The 25641-nt window shown below is 37.3% G+C and overlaps 1 long non-coding RNA gene across 1 annotated transcript; it reads right to left on the bottom strand.

Moving 5' to 3' along the window:
- Window positions 1-12404: 12404 nt before the first annotated feature.
- Window positions 12405-14051, bottom strand: LOC103462449 (uncharacterized). The gene is made up of 2 exons (XR_533348.1): window positions 12903-14051; window positions 12405-12646 (listed from the first exon to the last, which is right to left on the bottom strand). It is a non-coding gene; the product is annotated as an uncharacterized LOC103462449 (long non-coding RNA).
- Between the last annotated feature and the right edge of the window lie 11590 nt (window positions 14052-25641).

Genomic DNA, 25641 nt, shown 5'->3' with positions numbered 1-25641 from the left:
TTTTTTTAGGTCAAGGGCAGAGCAAGGAGTGGCTGAGTGGTTTACGCAGATAAAATGGTTTAAGCACAAGTGCATTACATGTAATATTTCAAGATGGCTCCGTGTTTATTGTGATGATAGCTGCAGACCAAGCAATATCTATTTAAGCTCAGAGAGATTACATTCTTCTGTAGCTTCAATGGCCTTTTAGATGGCGGTAAAGCAGACGAGTGATTTAAAAAATATATATCAAATTATTTCAAGAAGTAGCAAGTAATAGAAGTACAGCAGAAGAGGAGAAACCTCACAAGACATTACAGCACAAGTCTAAACCCGGCCTCCTGCTCTGATGTGTGAAGTCACAGGGTTGTGACACATATGTTGTTTTTGTTGTAAATTCACTGTTTCATGACTTTCAGTCAGAATACAGGTTGGTTTTCGATTTCTGTGTAGACCGATTAGATGATTCCGAAAAGTGATTTTTAGTTCATATGTTTGCTGAAAACCATTCTGCTCAAGGCATAAAATGATCAGCATGTTTCAGTCCATTTTAAATTAATTCATAAGCAAAACAACAGCTTAACAGATATAAAATAAAACAAAACTAAATGTTCTTGAAATTGCCATCTTCTTATCATTATCCTCTAAGCCATCATTGGCCTACTACTGACCTCAGTTAGGAAAAATCACTTCCTGGATTATTACATTTGAAAGGCCAGGTTTCCACATCGTCAAGGTCTTATGTTCAGTTGCACTGAAACGGCCTTAAAACATCCAGTGAGAACCAGAAAAGCTTCCTCCTGAGCAGTGGGCTACAGATTTGTGTCAGTACCTTTGCGGGGCTTGCTTTAGCATTAGATTGGTTTAAGTGCATCTACACTCTGCCTTGTGACTAAAAGAGCAGCAATGGAGGCTCTCTTTAAAGATAGGCTGAATTTCTGCAGTAAGAACTAGACAAGACAGCTGGAAATCGATGCTATGGACTGGGTTTAATCACAATTCTGACAAAAACACTGGCATGAAAAAAAAGTTTGATCAACACCTCTTCAGAAAAAAGCCTTGTTCAACAATCCAGGCACAGTTCACTGATTATCTGTTTTTTAAGCACGTTGTCATGCTGTAAAGTGATAATAAAGTGGCACAAATGTGTTAATATGTGAAATTTTAGACTTGTGGTAAGAGAAGTCTCTGTCTTTAACCCCACTGAGGACATTAGGTGAGTTCTCCAACACAAGCATGGATTGGGCTCTTGACATTTTTATGCGTCATATCAGAGCATATCACAGGATATATACAGAAGTCTCAACACCATAAACGTCGAGTCAAATTTACTTTACTTGCAGGATAAAGTTTGCTAATGTAACCAGATCAGTTCTGAATTCAAACACTTGAGATTCTTCTCCCTTTTCTAGAACTATGACTTTCAGAAGAGAATTCATTTTAAACTGATGTTTAACATTTTGTAAAGTTATCTTAAATTACCTAGGGCTAAATAATATAGTTTTTTTGTTTTTGCTTTTATTCACGCCCAAGGCCTGATATTTGTTCTCTACATGGCATTGTTTTAACCTCATGCAGTTACAAACTGTCATAATTTATAGAGAATTTATTTATGCACAATTGCATGAAGAGATTACCAATATGATGTGAAATCCTTGAAATCTTTGCAATTCCAAAAAATATGTGTTTTTACTGCAACTAATTATAGACTGTGGAAATATTTTTTGTCATTTTCACATTTTTGTTTTAATCAGAATTTGTAGTATCAAATACTGCTGTTTAATGTGTCTACATGCAAGAATGAAGCGAAACCAATCTAGTACATTTTTGCTAGAACAAAGATAGCAGAAAGAATAAAGAAGTTTTGTCTGCAGTGATTTCCTTTGATCGTGTTATTCTTCAAAGCACTGGTAATAATCCCATCTCCACTCAGAAAAGAGAAAATCTAGCACATTTCAATAAAAGTAATTGGTCCTCATAGAAAAAAGACACACATTTGCCATCATTTTGTATATGAATGTGGATGTAATTACCTTGCTTGTGGAGCCCACCTTCCCGTCTCGCTCCTGCACTCTTGAAAATTATGTTTTTTTTCTCCTGCCTGTGTTATCTGTTAGAGAAGAGGGCTGCTTTGCTGATTAAAAAATAACCTCATGGTGTCCGCGCTAAAGTTCAGTTAAATATTCTGCATTTGAACATAGTGTTGAAGACTTTTTGGAAAACATAAATCTCCAGATTTATGCTAGCGTAGAAGAAATAAATTGCTGTTGTTTTCTTTTGCAACATTTTCAAATACAAAACAACTCGAGCCGCCTCATTTTAAAATTGTAATCAACCACTGCTGGAAGATGTGCAGCAAGCCATCCAAAGCTGCACAGTGTGACTCTTACAACATAATTAGTCTATCTCTCTGGGAGGGTTTTGCTGGATTTACCTATATGCCAAAGAAAAGTGGAGTTACTTTGATGATAAAAGGGATAAAAAGGCGGCGATAAGGTGGAACGTTGAGCATAGAGCGGCTGGTGTGAGCCAGTCAGCAGATGTCTAATTGGATGAAGGAGCCCTGTTGCATGAGGTGTTCTTCCCTGAGAGTGCAAAGACATTATGAAAACCTCCCACGTCGCTTCCAGTTGATTCAATTAATTTATTTTTCTGTTAAACTGATTGAAATATGGCCTCTTTTCCAATAAATACCTGACAGCCTCCGCGGTGTGACACGGCTCAAAGGCCTCGGCCTCAGGAATTTAATTGTGAATGAATTCTGTTTCTGTCATGTCATGTTTCTGGATCCTCTAAGGATGACCAGAAGTCTTGCAGTCTGAGTAGCGGCCCTGGCCAAGCTTACCCCGAGCTCTAGTTGTTGTTGTCCAGCACGATAAGTCCCTTTTTCCATGTTTGGTCCTGTGTTTTGACTGGGCTGCGAGGGAACCTTAACTGATTGTCATGCCTCAAAGCATGAGCCGAGAAAAAAAAACACTGCTTCAAACAATAGGCAGAGGATCAGAGAGGTGGGAGAGTGAGTAATGTGTCAGGTGCTCCGAATGAATTAAAGTACAGAGCAGGGCTATGGAAAAACCTCTGCGTGAGGCCCTAATCAGTTGCAAACAGGGGAGGGAGAGAAGAGCAGGAGGGGGGAAAGCTTTCATTCCTGTAACTAATCATTTGCGGTTTCCCCATGCAGTCAACCAATGCCAAAGGCAGAGACTAATAAACTAGGAGGCTGTGTAGATTTATAAATGATTAATTAAGGAGCCTCTCGTGGGAACTGCAGCCGCTATAAGCAAAAATATTAATTAGTTGAGATGAGACTTAAACTAACAGGAAAACATCCCAGCCATGTTGGAAAGCAGGAAGAGGAGGGGGCTTGTTTGACTCCGTGCTGACAAAGAGGGCCCTCACTGCAGCACCACTGTGAGGTGAGGGAGGGGGCTGTTTTGAATTTGGCTGGAGGATAATGAAGAGTTACACAGAGTGTCAGACAGAGAGACACACAGGTCCTTAGTATTGAGTTGTAAGGAGAGATGACTGAGAGGGTTAGGATTGGGTCTGAAATGAGTTCTCAACTGCCTCAAGTACCTCCACCCCCACCCACCGCCACTCTCTCTCACACACACACGCACACACACGCAGAGCTACATTACCATCTCTGGTTGCCTCTCTTTATGCCTGCCCTTCAGGGAGGTCTCTAAAGCCTCTCTCCTCTACTTCTTTTCATGAATGTCAAGATGCTGAGTTTAAAGTCTGGTAGATTAAATGGGAAGTGTTGAGTTTATTCTGACTCTAATGAAAGAACTAGGTAATTTCATGCAGAGGATCTCAGTGTCACAAGGCTTTCCAACTTTCATAGAAAAGTCCTTCTACTTCCTGCCACCGCTGGGAAACTGGCAGCTGATTTCACCATTTTTGATTACCGCGGCATCATCGTTACGAGAGCAGAAGGCAGTTTGGGGATCTTGGGGTGCTAAACTGTTTATGACCGAATCTAATTCAGGATGTCGATCATTTTTTAAGACAGACATGCACACTTTTTGCAAAATTAGTAGAGGTATGCCAGGTGTGTAAGGGTGGACTACGTTCCTATGATGAGGCACACGGCTGTTTTTTTAGGACTGAGTATTTGGGACAGTGTAGATCAAAGAAGAGAATAGTAATGGGTCTATGATGAACTAAATTTCCACCAAAATATTTATTGGAAAAAAGCTGATTTTCTGATCAAAAAGTTGTAAATGTGTAAGAAAAAAGCATACATTAATATGACTGTAAATTCATGCCAGTAATTATTAAAAATTATATATTTTTAATAAAATAAAATTACTATAACATTTTTGTGAAATTAATCTAGAAATTTTAGAGTTTTGTTTGGTGGAAATGTACACCTTTTTTGTAACATTTTGTCAGCTCTAGAGGCCTTCATTTTACAGGAGGGAGACGACATACAGCAAAGGTCATTGGGCTGGAACTTGAACCCGCGAAGGCCATGTCGAGGACCAAGGACTCTACACATGGACCACGTTTACTGCTGCACCAACGCCATGCCCAGAAATTTTTACATCTGTGGTCATATTATTATTCTTTCAGATCTACAATGGCCCTAATACTCTGTCATGCCTTTTCCATACACTGAACCAAATGATTATTTTTACACAGGGACAGTTGGAACAGCACCATCTCCCTGGCTGTAATTTCTGACAAAAAAATAAAAATACAAAAAACAACCCATTATTTATGGATGGTTACCCAAAAGGTGTTAGCACTTTAAATCAGTTATATATCCTAAGCATTGGTCTTTGTATCCTGATCATTTCCGTATCAAGTTAATTTTCATGTTCACTATTGTTGCATAGTTCCTGCCACTTTGGTTCACATCTTTGTGTTTGGCTTCTGACTTATTTATGGTGTTTTATTTCTGCACTTAGGTTATTATGTTACTGTTAGTCTTGCTTCCTCTGTTTTCACTGTGTTAATTTGGTCCCCTTTCCACAGTTTCTCTTTTTGCACTCCGCCATAGCTGTTCAACATTCTACTGATTGGACTCACCTGCTGACTATGTCATTGATCACATGTTCTATTTTTCAGACCCTAGGTTTCATTTGTTCTGTGCTGGATTCTTCTGTTACGCTCACACTAGTCCCCTGTCCTGTTCTCCACGTGACCTGCCTGTAAGTTTGTCATTCTGTTCACCCTGCATGCTTCCAAGCCCTTGTCTGTATGTCGGTCCTGCTACAATTTCATACATGAAATCGTGAATGTGCTGAATATAAGTTAGCCTTTCAAAACTGATGTTTAGCATCCTAACAGAAAAATAATTAAATTAGCTTAAATCTAAAGTGGTTCTATGTAATATTAGATTCTAAAGTTTAACTTACACCTCTGAGACCTCTCCACTCTTTCTTGACCCCAAAGTCTGTTGTAAGCAAATTTGCTGATCTGAACTCTTAACTTTTCCTCTTTTTTTGTTAATTTTTTAATCCACTACTAAATTATGCACTTGTTCTAGCTTATCGGATAACAGGTAATTACTTCATTTATTATGTTCTGCTGAAGGATGTGTAAATACACACTGTCAGGCAGTCATTCATTTGCATAAAATAAAAATAATCAATTCATATTCTGAAACATTTGTATTCTAAAGTTAACTTCATCTACAAAACATTAAGGATAGTGATACTTGTAATATTTCACATAAAATAGAACATTACATAGATTTTGATAAACTCTAAAATTGGGCTAAATTTGTTGGGAAAAAACAGTGTGAAGGTGAAATAATAGCTGACAATGTGTGGATCCAACAATATCCATCACAGCGTCATCAGTGAAAATGCAGTTCTTGATAATTTAGTTCAAATAGTTATATACAAAACAAACAAATGTTTATGTGCAAAATTAAATAAAGTGGGCCCAGGATTTATCCTTGAGGATCACACCTATCACATGAAGAACTTGAAGATAAATCTTCAGCATTCACTAAGTGTTCTGCTAGAAAAATTGTATTTAAAAAAAACAAATACCTGTTCATGCAGTGAGATGCTGATAAGTTTCTTTGTCATTTAATATGTAATCTGCAATATCAAAAAGCCTTAGAAATGTCAATATAATAAGCAGCACATTAAGGAAAAACAAGTTGTTATTACATTAGCTGTAACATTTCCAACAACATCAATCATCACAGCCAATACAAATGTACAACTGAGTCAGCTGACCTGAAAATTAATGCTACTTTTCCACATTGAGAGCAATATAAGTGGGCATGATTTTACATCTAGTCAAACAATTGCTAACAAGTGCCAGACAGACAGAGCTAATTTATCTGCAGTGCTCTGCATTGGCTTTTCCTTGAAGTATCTATGTGAATAAATATTACCAAAGCAGTGGAGCAAAAGGATTCCTGTACAAAATAAATAAAATGAAGTGGAAAAAACACAAGCAGAAATTTGTCAAACCTTGTGTTTGTTTGTTTTTTGTTGTTTTTTTTGCCAGGAAACCAATATCCTACAATGTGAACTCGCATATTGTCTCACTGACATGTGGCTCTCCTCTGCGTTTTTACTTTTACCTTATACTACTAGACAGCCAGTGAAAAATGACTTCAGATGGTAATCACACTTTTCACAAGTCACACTTTTTTTTCCCCTTTCCCTCCAAACCTTAAAGTAAAAATGAGATGGCACACCAATGCAGCACCGGCCAGCTGGCACAGAAAACAATTACACAAATAGGAATCTATTTGTCAAGGTTGCACAACTGTTTGAAGGTCAAGAGGATTGGGGGAAAAAAATAGAAAACACAATGGGAGCATAAAGCAGCTGAAACATTATCACATCAAACCCTTGTTTAAGTAAAGCTTTATAAGACCTGGAGCTATCACGTCCTTCTCAACAGTGAAGATTCAAAGATAATACACCCTAAGATTAAAAATGTGAAGTACAGCCCTGATGATGAAATATACTCAAATGTCAATCTCGACTTCATCTTCATGTGCAGGTTAGACAGAGCAGCTCTGAACTGTTTTCGTGTTACCAGTAAAGAATCAGATGAAAAGAGTCTGAGATAAAAAATTAGGGCCAAGTAGACACTTGAAGAGAGTCAGACATTCCTTTAAGCCATCATAATTGACTCACTGGAGGGCCAGGCTCTGGTGGTGGTGAGGTGCTTCTGAAGTCAATTTTCCCAGAATCTAGTGTCAAGGGTGAATACATGTTTTTAGATTTCATAAATAAATATTTCATCCAACTGTCAATGCTATGGATGTGGTGGAGGAGAGCTCTTTCATGTCTCTCCGGTTTGTGGATGGGTTGGGGGTGTGTGAGAGGGAAAATTGAGGCTACCAAAGGCTACCAGAACAAGTCAACAAAAAAGGTTCCTATTTGAATGATTGGCAAACATTTGAAGAAAGTTTCTTTTTCTTTCTCTTGAGCTGCACGGAGTGGCCTACAAAACTGCTCTGACATTTGACAACAATTAGCGCAGCTGCTTTCAGCTTTGACGAGCAAGAATATACAATACAGCCAACTCAAAGTATACTCTGGTTCTCAACTTCACACAGGATGAGACCTCGAAAATATCAGAGCACACATAATACAGACAGTTTTGGGGTAGATTTTCTTTTTAAACATATGACAAAAAGAATAACATTCTGACCCAAAAGGAACGTAGTAAACCTCGTCTCCATCTGAACACATTTTATTTCAAAAAGTGGAATGAACTTTGGTGAAACGACAGTTTTTTTTTTCTTTTCTTTTCGTTATGTTAAGAAAATTAATATTTCAATCACCTTTTGATCTGGCACCACCACCGCTCGTTCAGAATAGGCATAATCCCCACATCTTCCATTAACAGACTTCAATAAACATGTCACACTGCTTCTACCTTCGCCCCATCAAGGATGACATGGATTCCTCAGGTCTTTGAAGTCCTTGACAGTTACATGTCAACGCATGTTGGCTTTAGGTATTATCACTAACTATTCTCAGGAGACATGACAGCACGTGTCCTTTAAGCCACTTTGCCAAAATGAAATATTTTTACATTGAAGTGACAAATCCCTTGTGCTGCCATAGCAGTAATTAACAAAAACGAAGCTCATGCACCCACTAAGCCCTCATTGGGAAAAGACTTTCTTTTACACTCTATAGCTAAAAAAAAAAGGTAGCCATAACATATAGTGGTTTACTAAAGTAGAAATACTGTTTGAACGTTTTTTTTTACTTTTTGTCATGTTAAAACTAGAATTTTTACTGTTGTGTATTGGGATCTTATATGATATACCAACACAATTATGGGGAGGGTATAATTTACTTCTTAATTACCGGTGACGGTTTTGGTCATAAAATGTTTTGATGGTAAAAAAGCATGGTTATCTTTTCTGTGAAAAATGAAAATGAGATGTGCCAATTCCTGTTTCTGCTTCAGCTGTTGCTAGGGAAAGATTAAAATTGCATTATAGTAGGAATGGCAAAAGAAGCAGTAATAAAGGATGTTCCTACACACCTCCAACTTCTTTCTCTTACATTCTACAATGGGATTGCATTAACTTTTAAGTATAGAGAATAATTTTTAAATACTCTATACTCCTACTGCCCAGTGCTATTGACCCTTTGCACGTGACGTCACGCACTTCAGAAACCCGCCTTCCTTTGGTTGTTTTGCATTGGTCAAAAAAACAAATGCATTCCTGTAAAGTCTGTGAAAAAACAGACATCTAATGTCGCTTTTTTTCCACTTTATTTCTTGTAAACAACAATACACAACTGTGCTGTGTACATATTAGAAAAAAAAACACAAAAACAAAACAAATATAATTGCCAGGGGGAACATAAAGTACAATAGTGACAAGAAAATGACAGTCAAAACAATCTTGCATACAGAAAATAATACGAGTTGTGGTATATGCGCCAGATGTCACAGTGAATTAACAGGAGAGAATCCAAAATTCCAAGTTGATTGCAAGTCCATGTTGTTGTTTTGCTTTTTGATTAGCCTTGTAAATATATAATGTTTAAGATCAATCAAAAAAACTGAAAAGTTTGGTTTTTTCCTCAAAAATTTACATTTATGTATAGGTGAAATTTAGCCTTAAGAAGTAATAAATTGATAAAGAAACTTTTCAAATTAATTTTTTCATTTTGTTGAAATCCAAACAAGATATTTTTCCAATATAATTGAAAGCCTGCTGATATTTTTGAGTCAACAAAGTTACCAAAATGTTGCCAAAATACTTTAGACTAAGAACACAACCAGAACAAATGAGTGACTGATTCTGGGCAAATGTCACAGAAGGAACAGTTTACATCAATGTTAGAGTTGAACTTCTGTAGATAGACTTTAACGGGGTAGATTCTGTGTATGAGTTTAAAAGACACTTATTTTACCTTGTTAGTGAGAAGAAAGTGATTTGGGAGCAGCCAGGTCAATTTCCAGGATAAATTAATATGAAAACGATTCCAATATGGTACAACTACAGGAGCAGAGGTCACTTCCCTCTGAAACAGGGATCTAATCGATTTATTATTGTTACGAGGAAAAGGTTTAAGACATATTTTGCCAACAGGAGAATGTATGGGAATTAAAATGGGAGAATGATAACCGACTCTCGATTTCTGCTTGAATAACATACAAGTTTTTGTAGAAATGGCACCAAAAACTTTTGCATATTCTCCAGGAGAGACAGGAAAATTAAACTTAGAGAGAAATTCCTCATAACTCAATAATGAGCCATCACTGTTAAACAATTGGTCAACCAGAATAATGATACAAGTAAATCAGGAATCAAAAAATATAGTTTTCTTCTTATATAGGATGTCCTTATTATTCCAAATGAAATACCGGTGAGGAGAGAAGTTGTGTTTGTAGATGAGTAACCATGATAAAAAGGCCTGCCGGTGAAAGTTGGAGAGTTTTGTTGGGAGTTTCGCTATATCAAAATTACAAACTAAAAAGAAATCCAGACCACCAAATTTAGAAAAAATATGGGAAGGTATAAAATTCCAGAAAGACGCTGGAGAATTAAAAAATTGACGGATCCAATTTATTTTAAAAGTATTAGTCAAAATAGAGAAAGATAAGCAATTAAGTCCTCCATATTCATATGAATTCATTAGAGTAGATTTTTTAATATAGTGAGTCTTATTCTTCCACACAAAGTTAAATAATAGTTTGTCAATTTCTTTCTCAATTTTATATTGTCAATGTCTAACGACTGTGCAACATAAATGAGTCTAGAGAGGCCTTCAGCCTTCGTAAGCAGAATACGGCCGCGCAGAGAGAGATCTCTAACTAACCACTGATTCAGTCTTTTTTTAGTCTTTTGAATTAACGGGTCAAAGTTCAGAGAGCTTCTTTTGTTTTGATCCTTTGTGATATTTATTCCTAAATAAACAACCTCATTTTTAACTGGTATGCCTTCAATTGAAGCTGTGGAGCAGTCCTTTATGGCCATTATTTCACATTTTTTAAGGTTAAGAGAAAGACCAGAGGCTTTGGAGAAAGTAGCAATTTCCTTAATGGCTAGAGAGATTTGGCTCTCATCCTTAAAAAAATAAAGTCGTATCATCTGCCAGTTGTGTTAAAGTAACCACTTTATCAGCAATAGTGATCCCTTTTAAAGGACCAGTTTTAATATGATCGGCCAGAATCTGAGCCACCAACAGGAACAGATAGGGGGAGACGGGACAGCCCTGTCTGATTCCTCTGCAGAGGCTAAATCTAGGAGAGGAGCCATTTCTTAGTTTGATGGAGCCGTTACTGTTTTTGGTACAAAACAGTAACGGCTGTTTTGTACCAAAAAACAGCCTTTGGTAAAGAGTTTCCCAAAACCAAACTTATCTAGACTTTGAAAATAAACTCATGTTCGACCGTATAAAATGCTTTATAAAAGTCAAAAAATAAATAAAACCATTATCATGAATAAGATCAGGATAATCTAAAATATCCAAAACAAATCTTATATTATTTGATATATGCCTATTTTTCATAAAACCAGATTGAGTTTCATCAATAATAGAATGAAGGACGGATTTTAGTCTTTTAGCAACAACAACTAATGCAAATATTTTGTAATCATTGTTAAGAAGACAAATTGGACGCCATTTATCTAAAAGTAAAGGATGTTTTTTTGGTTTTGGCATTAAAGTGGTTAAACCCTGAGTGAGGGTTGCAGGGAGCGAACCCTTTTCTATACTTTCATTAAAAACCTGCAAAAGAAAGGGAGCGAGGTCGAACAAAAAGTGTTTGTAAAATTCAGCACTCAGCCCATCGATTCCAGGGGATTTGTTGGTTTTGAGATGTGAGAGAGCGTCCACAATCTCTTGCAAAGAGACTGGCTCATCACATCGTTCCCGTTCACTATTAGAAATTTGGTTAACTGTTAAATTGATCATCAGGGCGTCAACTGATGTTTGACAGAAGTTGGAAAGATAAAGAGTTTCATAAAAGGAACTACAATATCTAGCGATATCATCAAGTTTATCTGTAACAGCGTTGTTAATCTTTAGTCTGGTAACAGAGTTATTGAATGTAATGAGTGTTTTGTTCTCCCTCTTCTAACCATTTTCTTCTTGATCTAATAAAAGCTTCCTTAGTCTTATTAATGTAAAAACAATCTAATTTAATTTGTAAGTCTGTTAATTCTTGTTGTTCAGAGTCGTTTAAATTAAAGGGATTCAACTGAGTGAGTTCAAATATTCTTGATATAATTTTTGTTTCCTCAGCTCTGTTTACTTTAGCCTTGTTACTACCAAAACTTTCTTAGAAATTTACCAGATTCAAATTTAAAAAGTTCCCAGTTATGACCATAAGGATGATCAGTTTGAGCTTTATGTCAGAAGAATTGTAATAATTATTTTACCTTTATAGTGACCTCATCGCAATTTAGTAAAGAATTAATTGTTACATTTTATTTGTTTCTGTCACTGTTTTTTTTTTTTTTACTCTTGTACGGTGTCCTTGAGTGCCAGAAAGGCGCCTTTGAAATAAAATGTATTAATTATTATTATTATTATTATTATTATTATTATTATTTAATTTCCAGTATGAAGGAGAATTACAAGAGTGTTTTTTGTCTGAAAACTTGATAATTATTTCAATAACTTTATGGTCTGTTAGGGGGGATGTTAGGATGTTAACAGTCACAGTTTCCTTGTTTACTGAATCCGAGATCAGCCAGAAGTCTATCCTAAATTGTCGAGATAAGGAATTATTACTCCAGGTAAATAAATGATCTTGTGGGTGTTCATTTCTCCAAATATCAATTAGATTAAATTTTTCCATAAATGCTTTGACAGTTGGACTTGAGGCATTTGGATGACCAGGAAGCCATTTATCAAGGTCACCATCAAGGACAGTGTTGAAATCAACTCCTATGAGGACTGTAGCATTTGGCCATTTTTTAAAACCATTCTATAAAAATCTTTTCAACACTGAGAAACAGCTCATCATTTTCTCCTTTATTATTGCAACCATAAATATTGGCACAAATGAAATGATGGTCATCATAGAAGAATAGTTGACAAATAAAGTGACCCAGCGAATCACATTCAGTAGAAATAATATTCCCATTAAATCTGTGCTTTAAAATCATAACTCCTGCAGAACGCTCAGACCCACGAGAAAGCCAAACAGAATTGCCCCACTGGGATTTCCAAAAAGTAACATCAACTGTAGAGTGACATTCCTGAAAAAAACAAAAATCAGATTTAAAATTTTTGGCAAACAAAAACAACGCTTTTCTTTTTAACATATTGCGCATCCCCCTGGCATTAAGAGAAATAAGATATAACATTTAAACAAGAAAAGTAACTTAGTGGATGAAGGTAGTAACAGATAACACAAAACGCCGTGGGTCAGTACCTTATATTAAAGTTCCAGTTCCCAGTTTGCAACCATGGATAAACTTCTTTTTAGTGAACCCATCAAGAAGAAAAACAAACCTGCGATTATTCCTGCATTGGAGTAAACACTGCGGGTATCTCCACACCGTTGATGAAACCACGGCCCCCTACGAAGCAGGCTGATTTTCCCTCTTCACGAGCCTTCTGGATGCTTGGACACAGCTTCTGTCGGGATTCACGATCTTCTTTGCAAAGGTCTTCGGTAAAACGGAGTCCATTTTTTTTTTTCAGGAAGTCATTTCCCTTAGCCGCTTTCCATATGTAATCACGATATCTCCTCGCAATGAAGCGAATGATGATAGAACGAGGCTACCGGCGAAGAATCTCCCGGCACACCCGCACCACCTCCTCCAACACACACATTCTCCTTCTCGGTCTCAGCGACTCGGTGAAGTCTGAGGTTCCAGCGACGGCCATAGCGCTCCATCTCAGTGACACGGATTAAGCAGGACGGTGTATCTTTTTCATTGCGCTCCACACGTTTTTCAACTGAGTTGATTTTCTTATTGATAACTTTAATTTCTTCTAGCATATTTCCCAGCTTTGTTTCTAAAGCATCACTTCTTGTATTGATCAAGCTAGCAAGCATAGCAGTAGTATCATCAGGGTTTGAGTTGCCAGTTGTCCGTGAAACATTTGGAAAAGGCTTCTTGGCAACAGGAGGCTTACTTACCGCGGTAACCGGGAGCGGCGGAAAATCCTCTTCGTCAGCCTCGGGTTGAAGAGCGTCAAGAGCCGCGCCGACATAGTCGTGGTCTTTTTCCGAAGCAACAGTGCAGGTCTTATCCAACTTGTTGTGGTCACTGGTTCTTTTTTGGGCTATTTTAGGCATCTTCCTGAGAGTAAGATAGTCTTACAAAGTAGAAAAGGTATTAACTGAGCGCTTGTACACACAGGAAATTGAAAAGCAAAAGTTCTTGTACTGAGAGCACGGCGTGGGACGTCTTACGCTACCGCCATCTTGGCGCCCCCTCCCATCTTATGTCGCTTTTATTTAGTTGATTTCACTTTAAAATGGTCATAGGGCGCCTATGACCTTGGCTGTACAGACAAGACCTTGGCTATGACCTTGGCTCTATCTGTACAGACAAGGATAGAAACCAAACTTGTCATTTTATTGTATTTTAATGAGGAAAGATATCTTCATAATGACTGGCAGCCCTCGGTGTAATCAAGGATTTGCAGCAAACACTTTTTACAAGGTAAGAAAATTAGCGCTAATATGGTAAGTATGATTAGAAAGATATGAAATATCGCATTATGGAGAAGGCACGCGTCTAACCATTGGTGACCATGGAGACAGTGTCGCACTGTCATGTAGCCTCACATGCATGAAAAAACTGGGTAGCATTTCGTCTTTTGTGCGTTTTAAGGCTGCTTCGGTGTAAAAGGACACACTGTTTTTGAAATAGCAATATAAGTCATGCTTTGTGAATTCAGGCGAAGTCATTAATTTGATCAGCGCATCAGAAGGGAGGAGGTATGGGTCGGTTTCTAAGCCAACTATTTCCAACTTTTGTAAATACCGCCGTCTTTGAGCTCAAGTGTGTCAGGTGTGTTACTTTCACAGACAAATTAGCTTGACTCGGAACGAGTAGAAGTCATGAATAAAATAGTAAACAACTTGGGAAAACTCTGTTCCGTGGGCCTCGAACGACTTAGTGACTTAGTTGCAAAGGGTCAAAAGAATTTTTATATTGAGGGTGAATTTAAAACTACATGCAAACCTTTTGGGATGCTGGCCCTGCAGACATGACCATGTCATGCCCACATCAGGCCCATTGACTTACATTGACTCTAGGTCTGTTTATTGTGCTAAAAAGGACAAAGCAGATATAGACATTTCCTCACATTTTCTAGACTAATATTTTAGATATATTTTCATGTTGTTTTTCAGATGTGAGATTCAATTTTCTAATTATGGGTGATGCCTTTTACACAAGTTTAACAGCGCATTTTTGGAAAAAAGCAAGCTCAATATGGGGTCCACATATTTTTTGTATAATGCTGGTATTTAAAAGTGACAATAAGGACTCCTTAAAATATCAGTCAAAACATTTCCCACCTTCAGGAGGCAAATCAGTCAAAACTGTCTGTCAGCCTCACATAACCTGAATTTATTTCCATCATTTATCGAAGTTCAAGAGGTTGCTATAACCATGCTGTATTTAAAACACACAAGCATAATCATCCTGATGTATTTCTCCAGTGAATATTTCCCTGTTGAGAATGACTTCAGTAGCTATTGAGAGAAAAAAAAAAAAAAACATTTCGGCAATAATTGAAATGTAGCATAAAATTGCCCCTTCAAATAACCGTGAGCCATTATGTGAACACATTCTCTCTCTTTCTGTAAGAAATCAGCCGGCAGACACACACAACCCGCACGCTTGCATTAACACACATACGCACACAGTCAGACTGGGACATACACACAAGGTGGGAGAGATCTTTGAAGGCTTCACAATAGCGCATTTATCCGCAAAATTAAAAATGGTGATTGATCCGTGGAATATTAACGGTCAACAATGTTTTTCATTAAGTTGTGAAGGGGAGCGCAGGGAGGCATTCTGAAACAAGAAAGAGAGCAGGAAAGGAATAAAAGAGCAAAAGCTTTATTTAATGCCGATCCTGTACTGTACAAAGGCCTGAAGAGAAATATAAATAGTGTAGTGCAGTAACACAACAGCACACTAATCATATTTACAAACTATATTAAATCTGCCCATTGTGTTTGCTTTGCGGAGGATTGGCCACCATGTAATTGTCACTGTAACAAGTGCTGGCTTAGGGGAAAATTTAACGGAAGTGATATAAGGTGACTGGTAGGATTATTATTACTTTATTATGACCCAGTATATGTTTATTAAAACAATTTGTCATGCAGAACAGGAGTGGAGAATGGAAACATTAAATCTTGTTCCACTCTGGGTGCAGAAATGAGTTACGATAAAATTAATGGTGAGGAGGACCGGGCTGACACCACGGTGGTACGTAATAACCCGCTGCTTCATTTCATTTGCTGATCATTTCCTGTTGGGCCCTCACTATTAAACATACATGCTGGGGATTATTGAAATGGCTCTGTGGCAGCCATTGTAGTGCAGTTTGTGTGTACTACGCACTCCTTTCTATGTATGTTCTTATGGGTGTGTGTTTTGGTTGCAGATGAGGCGTTATTTCAGGCTCAGCATTTGATCCTAAAACGCAGGCATTGTGCCAAGGTGCCACAGTGAGTTTGTCTTTCTGGTTGTATGAGAGATGTTAGAACAGAGAGCTTGGGATCTGAAGCCTTAGGAGGAGGCATCATTTCACTGAGTGCCTGGGAGGGGAAAGATTAGTCTGTCAGTTCTGTCCAAAATGACTTTGAGGCTATAGCTAAAGGGATGCAGCAGAGGTTTGTCCAAGGAGTTAAATGCATTTACACTGAACACTGACCTTCCCTCCCCTTGTGTTCTGGTATTTGTCTGGACAAGCATGATGGGATGTAGAAAACTTGGGGAAAAAAAGTGAAAAATTTGATCGGTAAATATATTTGTTCCGCACACATTAAAGTATAAAAGACCAGTTTACGCACTGGATTCTCTTCCAGATGCTATGGGTGATTTCACCATCTTTAATTTCACTTTTAGCTAAGCTTGCATAGAAAAAAGGAAATAAATTGGTGTTGAAGATATTTTTTTTATTTTGTGTTTTCTTTCATTTAGTTCTTAGATACATATTGGGTTTTGCGATGATATTTTGCACGTCAGTAGTTTTGAAGTAAGTACACTGCTCTCATCACTTATCTAAACCTATAGCAAAGGTTTATAAGCAAAACCAGTTTGTACCCCAAACAATTTTGGTTTGCAATTCATCATTTTCTAATAAAAATTGTGGTACAGTCACGCCTGAAATACAATTAAATGAACCTAAGTGTCAACTTCTTAGTGCTAACCTTGTTCACATTTTTTGTGGTGTGACCATTTAAAAACAGAAAGCAAAGCATTTGACAGACTAGGAGATAAAGTGCCTCACATGCCCTCAAAGGAGATTACTTTTAGACCAAAATTTATTATTACCACCATCACATTTATTAAAGTATCCATGCTTTAATCATGGGACACACACTCATTTAAAGTAAGCATTATCTTAATGATTTATTTTATATCGTAGCTGTTTAAAACAGTAAAACAATTAGTGAAAAAAAAATTGGGGATGTAGAATTAAACAGAGTTCAGAAAGACAGTGCTCTGTTGAGTATAGAGACAACCAATAAAACAAGTGAGGTCAGACTTTAAATAGACAAAAAAAGATTTAGACAGTGGCATTTCTGGCTTAAAGAAATGCCACTATGATGACCCCCCAATTGGGGTAATCATATTCTTATCAACCCACAGGTCATATATTTTAAATATCACCTATTTTAATGTGTCACAAATAATGTAGACATGCTAGTTTCTTATTCGATGTCAACATGTTAATTATACACGACAGCATGTTTTAAATCATAGCATGCTGTTCTAATTTACCCAAGTACCTTACACTTATGTTGTTTTGACTCTAAACATTATGGATGGGTTGAAGTGGGGGTCTCTGGCACTCGTATGCAATCAGCATTTTACTTGAAATAGACTGCATTCTGAACAAAATCAACATCAATTAGTCATTTGCATAAACCTATGGGTATTTTCTCTAAATATTTACAGTTGTTATAGGACTCATTCATGTGCCAGATAAAAAAAAATGTACGCCAACACTTAAGATTGGATAAAAAAATTACCTCATGCAAACGTACTGTAGCATACAAATCAATACATATTATCAACTGAATACAGCTTTGTTGTTTTTGGCCCAGGTTGCCTGTGACATGTTGACCATTTATCAAAAAGTGTTTCACTAGATGTGATACTGTAATTGGCTGCTGATCAACCTGAATTTCAGTTTAAATAACTGCAGTCTTTTGTGTAAATAAAAAAGGTAAGAGATAACTCTGTAAAAGTTTAAAGCTACAGTATGTAACTTAAAAAAAAAAGCCATCTTGCAGCTTAATCTGTCCATTGAGCACAAACACTTTGTGACCTCGACTTATTGTAATTTACCATGTTCATCATTTCCATGGGTAATTTAGAAATTTTGCCTTTGCTGTGTTTATTATTACAGCACCATGACCTTGCTCCCTTTCTCTGGAATTCCATAGTTATATGAAATAAGGAATTTCAAAAATAGGCTTGTCTAATCTATGAATCTCTGAGTATTATGTGATGTTTTTAAATTTACTGCATAGCAGTTATGCCAACAAAGGCTTCTTTCTAAGAAATGTTTCCTCAGTACACAAGACTCGCAAATAAACTAGTCCCACCCTCAAATTCTTCAATAATTAAAAAAATAAGCCCCTACTCCCCACCGCATGACTCAGTGTTCTGCAATTGGACACACAACCTCAAAAAGCCTGTTGAAGGAAGAAAGTTAAAATGTTTTGAGGTTTAAATTCCATCACTGTTCAGTATTACACATCAAAATGCAGAAACTTTGCACGTGCTTTATTTAATTTTTCATGTGGTTTATTTCACACTTTCAGACGTGCTAACTAAAAGGCTAACTAAATCACATATTTTTATTTCAACAGTATTGCAATCTTTTATGCACAGTAAAATCATAATTATCCATCACAAGGATTTGTTGAACTGTTATGTTAGCCTAAATAGAAACATAATAATGTAAATTTCTGTTAACACCCAGTAACAATCAATGTAAGCCTTTTTTTTTTTTTTTTAAAAACTCACAAAAACAGGGCTTAGTGCTTAGTGTCTCGATATATGAGATGTTAATTGGGTTTTATACATTACAGTTTTCACACAGGGCCAGGTCACCTCTTTAATCCAATACCTGGTGGTGCAACGTCTTGAGGCAGCAATTGCCATTAAGTGTTTCTGGTGTTGCTGATGTGCTTCACTACGGATCATTATCCTGCTGCATTTACCCGAGTAAGCTAGAGCTTAATGTCATGAACTGATGGCCAACATTCTCTTTTAGAAGTGTTTGGATAAAGTTCAACATTTATGGTTCAATCAACTAAGCTAAAATGCTCAGGTTTCTGAATCTACTACAAGACCACCATTTTTCACTTTCAATATGATGTTCTTTTACTTAAACGCTGTGTTTATCCAAAGTGCTACGTAGAAGTGAACAATTCTTCTCGTTTCTTGAAAATGTTTCACCTCTCATCCAAAGGGCTTCTTCAGTTTAGTAGTAGTAATAGGGCCATTGAAGTCACCATCAGAGCAAACTACTGGCCCTACCTTCTATTTAGTATTTGGATTATAGTTTCTTGGTGATCCAAACATCTCTCTGATGAAGCCAAATAAGTTGTTTCGGTCACATGTACCAAAAAGAGAATTAATAAAAAGGCTTCTATGGAGATGAGATAAGGCTGGAGAGTAAATGTTAGAAAGATAAATACATTAATAAGTCTTATCTAAAATATAGGTGGATTATCCCCGAGTAAACATGGCTCTAGGGAGAACACACTTGGCTCTGGGCCGCTTGCAATGAGATGTGGTGCGGAAGGTCCTCTGTTGAGGACTGATCATCTGTCCTCAACAGAAAGGCTTAGGAAACTGAAATTAGTCTTTTGGACGAAAGACAAAACTTCTTCAAGAAACCAGACAGGAAGTCCAACTGCCTTCTCCTTAATCACTTAGGATTTTCATATTCTGGATGCCTGAGAATTGACACCAGAAAAAATGCGGGTTATTTTTTTTTATTTTATTTTTTAACACCAAATCAAGTGGGATACACACTTTTCTCCTGATGGTTCACATTATACTTTATAAGTAGAAATGTTTAATGTTTTCTTAAAGTTTTTTTTTAATCTGACCAGCTTTTTACCAGCTGTTTTTTTACTGTGCTACTCTCCCATTGTTGCCATTTAGTCTGTCTGTCTGTCATCCCTAAGACTATTTGGAAAATACTCTGCAGACTGATGAGACAACAGTAATATTTTTGGAGGATCTGTTTCATGTTACATCGGACCTAAAACTAACAGAGTATTTTCAAATCAGGACCATCATACCGACAGTCAAACAGTAGGTTCTCATGACCTAGTCAGTTTGTTAGAATCATGAATTTTGCTCTTGATCAGAAAGTCCTGCAGGATTATGTCCAATCATCAGCGCAGAACCTTAAGCCTAATCACACTATGGTTATACAACAGAACAATGATCCAAAGCACAGAAACAAAGTCACCTCTGAATGACAATGAAACTTTTTGGAGTGGCCTAGCCAATGTCTGGACTCAAGGTCCAATTCAGATACTCTAGCATGACTTTAAAAATTCCTCAGTGGTGATGCTGAAGACTCATTGCCAGCTCTTGATGTCAGTCATTGCTGCTAAGAGTACCTTAACTAGTTATTAGATACAGGGGCAATTACTTTTTCTAGTAAAAGTAGTTTTTCCAATTTAACCAACATGCTTATTAAGACTAAAAGCAATATTTGTCATGAATCTGGGTTGTTGAGTGTGTTCTTTGTGTGTGTTTAGATTTTTTCCTCTGCTGCAGTTCTCCATCGAAGGGGCCAAGTCAGTTGCTGCCTGGCAGCAGTCAACAAAGCTGAAGGCAGCCACATCATCAAGCTGCTGAGGATTTAAGGAGCTACTGTTCACTAGCACAACGCCTGAATGTCAACCCTAGTACGATAAAGTCAAGCTTCCTCTCATGTATTTTTCTTGTGAACACTCAGAGTTACTTACTCTGGGACTTCTCTATTCTTGAGACTGGTTCCTCCATGTTTGCTGTCAACATTAGATATCAAATTCCTCACGCAACAAGAATGGACTTAACTGGAAACTCACCTGGTTGTCCTTTGCAGCTCCGCTTCTCTAGCCTCTCCTGCATTTGATTGTGGGGACTCCCTGCAGAAAGAAAAGCGTTCAGAAACCATGCCACCTTCCGCACCACATCTCATTGCAAGCGGCCCAGAGCCAAGAGTGTTCTCCCCAGAGCCAGACTTCACCCCCATTTCAAGTAAGAACATTCATTATACTCGCCGACAATACTCACTGACTTCCTTCTGCACTTTTCTACTATCTCTCCTCTTCTTCCTACACTCTCACCTGCAAAAGAGACCCAGCGTTATTGGTTTATATTACCATCTAAGAATGCTTGGGAAAATTCATTTTACCAGTACATCTAAAAAAAATTTGAATATTGCGTAAAACTCCAATAATTCTAGCCAGTCACCTCAGAAAGTGAAACTCATATCCAGAATCATCACACCTAGAATGACACATTCCAAACCTTTGTGACTTATAAGCTTGATGATTGTGGCTTATGGATAATAAAAACCCTAAATTTAGTGTCAGAAAATTAGATTACTGTGAAAAAGGTAATTATTCAAAATTCATGGTGTCACACCTTAATCAGCTGATTAACTCAAAAGACCTGCAAAGGCTTCCAGTCTCTCACTCTGGATCAATAGGCTACACAACCATGGGAAAAACTGCTGACTTGACAGATATCCAGAAGTCAGTCATTGACACCCCTCACAAGGAGGGTGAGCCAATAAAGGCCATTGCTGAAGAAGCTGGCTGTTCACAGATTTTTTTTTTATCCAAGCATACCAACAGAAAATTGAGTGGAAGGAAGAACTGTGGTAACAGCAACAAGCAAAATCTAGTCTAGAATTTGGGGGAGCTTCCGAAGGAGTGGACTGAAGCTAGAGTCAGTGCATCAAGCGTCGTCATTCAAGCTGTTGCATTCTCAAACCATTCCTGAACCAGAGAAGACCTCAAATGCGTCTTACCTGGGCTAAGGAGAAAAGGAACTGCACTGTGTGCAATGGTCCAGAGTCCTGTTTTTAGGTGAAAGTAAATTTTACATTTATTTCATTTGGAAATTAATGGTTTCAAAGTCTAGATGAAGAGTGGAGAGGCACAGAAATCAAGTTGCTTGTAGTCTGGTGTGAAGTGTCCACAGTCAATGATGATTTGAGGTGCAAGGTCATCTGCTTGTGTTGATTTACAGAGTGGGACTAGTATTTGCGGGTCACATATTTTTCTAAATTTTCTACATCCGATTATGCTTGACAAGAAAAATATCAACCACAAAATAAAAGCTTGAAATATTTTATTCTATATGTTTGACTCTAACATAACCGTTTCACTTTCTGAAATGATTTTATGCAACATTCAAACAATTTTTTAGATGTACCTCTCCTTACTGAATCTTTTGTATATTTGTAAGGAAATTGCATTAAGCGTGACAATATTGCGTTGTGGTGTCCCAAAAATGTTTCTAACTTGAATCTGTGAAAGAGATGAAAGAGATGAAAAAGAGACCTTTCAACCTCGACAAGCTGCTCAGTTGTTATTAGTAGGGCATGACTACCCCAAAAACTTTAAAATTATAGTGAAAAGTGTACATTTATGATGAGAAATGCTTTAAAATAAAAGGTACATAGTTTTACTATTTTTTGAGACTCCCTGTCTCAATTTCTATTGTGTCTCTTGTTCATTTCTGAACCAAAATGTTAAATAAATAAATCTAAATCTGTATAAATGTTCTTATTTCCTGAGTATTCCGCATATGAGTCTTTACCATTGGTGTATTATCTGCATTTTTAAGACTTCACAACTAAAAACCAATTTGTATTAATATTAAGTGATCCATGTGATTAGAAGGTCTGTAATCTGAAAGCTGAAATAGCACTTTCCTCCTTTGGCAGTGCCGTTTTTGACAAAATTACTGTCAAAAAAAGCAGCGGTTATCCAATGGACAATTACTTTTTAAGTGAGGTCGCAGAGCTCATTCCCAGTTTCCTAACATCAGTTCCCCCCCCCCCCCCCCCAACATACAGTACAAAGCCTCTTATGACCACATTAATGCAACTAATTACCATGTCAATCACAAGTAATGCTTATTAATTGCCCCTCAGAAAGAGGCTATATCAAACAGAGAGAAGTGCCTTTAAAAGCCTGCTGAAAGGCTGACTGTGGGGTAGGTTATGGGAGAGAGAGAGCTCTGTTTCAGGCCCACTGCTGGCATTAGTCAATCTGCTGTCCAGATGTCTTCCACAGGTGACAGCTGCAATAGCCTAACAAGCAAATTAATCACGGAGCTTTTGTGGCGCTTCATTTTAGGGAAACTCATTTCATTTCATAAAAGGCTTCATCTCGTGTGAAAAATGACAAATTGCGGCCATGGAACGATGTGGAGGACCGAGCAGCCGGCTCTCATTTCTGCAGCATGCCTGCAAGGTACCGAAGAATAGAGAGGCAAGGAGAGATAGAGTGAGGGGAGAACTGGGCCAGAACCAACGACACAGTAATGAAGCCCAACTCTGCCCCTGTGGGCTGGAGTTCTGACGAGCCTCACAGGTGGCGCAGTCAGATTAAAACTTTGAATGAGGGGGTGTGCTCCGCAGTCTGTCACTCATTCTCCCACAATTACAACACTGGAAGACATTTGGAAAAGCTGGCCCTCACATGTGTTTGATGTTTGGGACTTTTACTTGATTTAAACCCAGATGGATTGTATCTTAATGCCTTCTGTGGTTTACTATGATGTTTAATCTCACAGTTTAGAGGTGGTTTGGGAGGAAAAAATGCAGAGTGTGTTTCTTTGTGGAACAGACAGACCGGGATGATTGTGTCTGAAACAAACATACACAGCTTGGGAATAGTACACTTCCAAAAATAACAGCACTATCAGTTGTGCTACAGCTTTGACTTATTGGCCAGACTTTTCCATAAAATCAATCAAACCCACTGCCGTGCAGCATTAGGAGTCTAGTTTTGGCTATGAATCACTATGAATAATTGCTTATGGCAATTATTAATAAAAACTTGTAATTTGTATTGAAATTCCAAAGTTGAGGAACTACTTGATAGTCAAGAAAATAGCAACCAAGTGGTTCAGTCTCAGTTATTACCTGCCTGATAAGGCATAGGTTTTAAAATAATAGATGAAGGCATCAGTCCAGCACTGGCGTTAAATCTTGAATTACAAAGATTTAAAACTTTGAATGAGGGGGCTATGCTACAGTCCTTAAACTGTAGCATAGCAACAGTTTAAGGACTGTTGCTATGCTAGTAACAGTCCTTAAACTACTGAGAAAAAGATAAAATAATTATGAAACAAATGACTAATTACTCGTGCGGTACTGTCCACACCATCAATTATCAATCTGTATGACCCTCCGACATCAGTGTTTACCTTTCTAAGTTTTTAAAAATATTTTTTACTTCCATGTCTGTCATATGCTTTTGCAAAATGTGTTCCTGTTCAGGAATTTCCTCTCTGAATAATTTTCAAGTGGATAAACAAGATTTTTTTCCAGACTCAAACTACAGCCAGTCAGAATGGCCCTAGTTTCTAATTATATTTCACCTATAAAAATGTCCAGGAGGTTCACATGCTTTGTAAAAATCTTTCATGTTTAGAAGCAGTAGTCATTTACATTAAAATATAAATTAACAGTGAGTACCAATTTAAGCTCCTGGCATATTTCCAATAATCATCGTTGGATGATTGGTGGAGTTAAATTGATCTAAGCTCAGTTTGTTTAAATACTTTTCTATAGCAGGTAATATTAACTTGGATTTACATTTAGTGGCATGCATCTACATTCAGCAACAACAACACAAAAACTAGTTTTTATTATGAGTGTTTTAATAATTTTTTTCTCTAAATGAAACCTAATTAACTCTTTCAGTTAGTGGTTTCTGAAAAGAAGATAATTTTAGAGAGCTTTGACAAAATATGTTTCGGCTGACCAAAGAGGCCCATTCAGATTACGCTTTCATCTGTTGACCCAGAGAATAAAAATAACGATGTATTTAGGAAATTTTGAGAGCGAGCTAGCTTTGTATTGAACCCATTTGGCAGCACAAAAACAGGCTGACCTCCAGGTTAAACCAAAAGTGTACTCCACATTTCCCATGGAAATTCAAACATTGTGTGCATATGTTTTACATGATTCCAGAGCTGTGAAAACATTTTGCCCCAAAACATGACAAGAATGTCACATCAAAATGTAAAGGTATTTCACATAAAAGTATGGAAAATTGAATAGCCACACAGGAGCAACGAATTAAACTTTTTGGATTTAAAAGCTTTAGAAAGCCATTTATACAAGGAGGAGATAAATCCTTGAAAGCTGTCATACAAAAACTATAATTATCATTGTCACCAGAAAAGAAAAGAACACGGAGGCGAGAGGATTACATTCCTTCAGAGCAGAAGAACGTTCTGTGTTTATTTCTCCTCATTTGTGGAGAGAAATTCTGGGGTGACAGATGTCAGCAACACTTTATAATTTAGGACAATTATCATGTTCGCTCTATTCTACAGGTGCATATTGTGTTCGACGTTCAATTCTTCAAATTCTCACTTCAACAGGCTCTTAGAGTAAAGACATTCATTCCCGCCCTCTTGAACATTTGACCATGGCAGGGAGCTCTTTGCTTAATGGATTAACAGAAGCAGATTCTTTGGCAATGCGTTTAATTTCTTTCTTTTTTTAGCATAGCTGAAAACTTTTCATTTCTTTTATCCCTACTAAAACCTTCAACAAACTTTCTTGGTGAATTCATTCTATGGAGTTGAAGAACGTTTAGCAGCATTTCACCAGGATCCTCATTGTTCCCACAATTTTCTTTTGAAAAGGGGCTTCATCTAAGGAAAATAAAAACTTTTAGTATGCACATCCGTCTTGTGTTATATAAGAGTCAAGAATTTAGATTTTTATATGAAGGTTTTATGCATCTCTCTGAAAACGGGGGAAGAAAGCATGTAAA

Source organism: Poecilia reticulata, linkage group LG3 (genome assembly GCF_000633615.1).
Source record: "Poecilia reticulata strain Guanapo linkage group LG3, Guppy_female_1.0+MT, whole genome shotgun sequence".
Lineage (NCBI taxonomy): Eukaryota > Metazoa > Chordata > Actinopteri > Cyprinodontiformes > Poeciliidae > Poecilia > Poecilia reticulata.
Note: the sequence above shows the minus strand (reverse complement) of the source record. Positions and strands in the feature narration are given on the sequence as shown.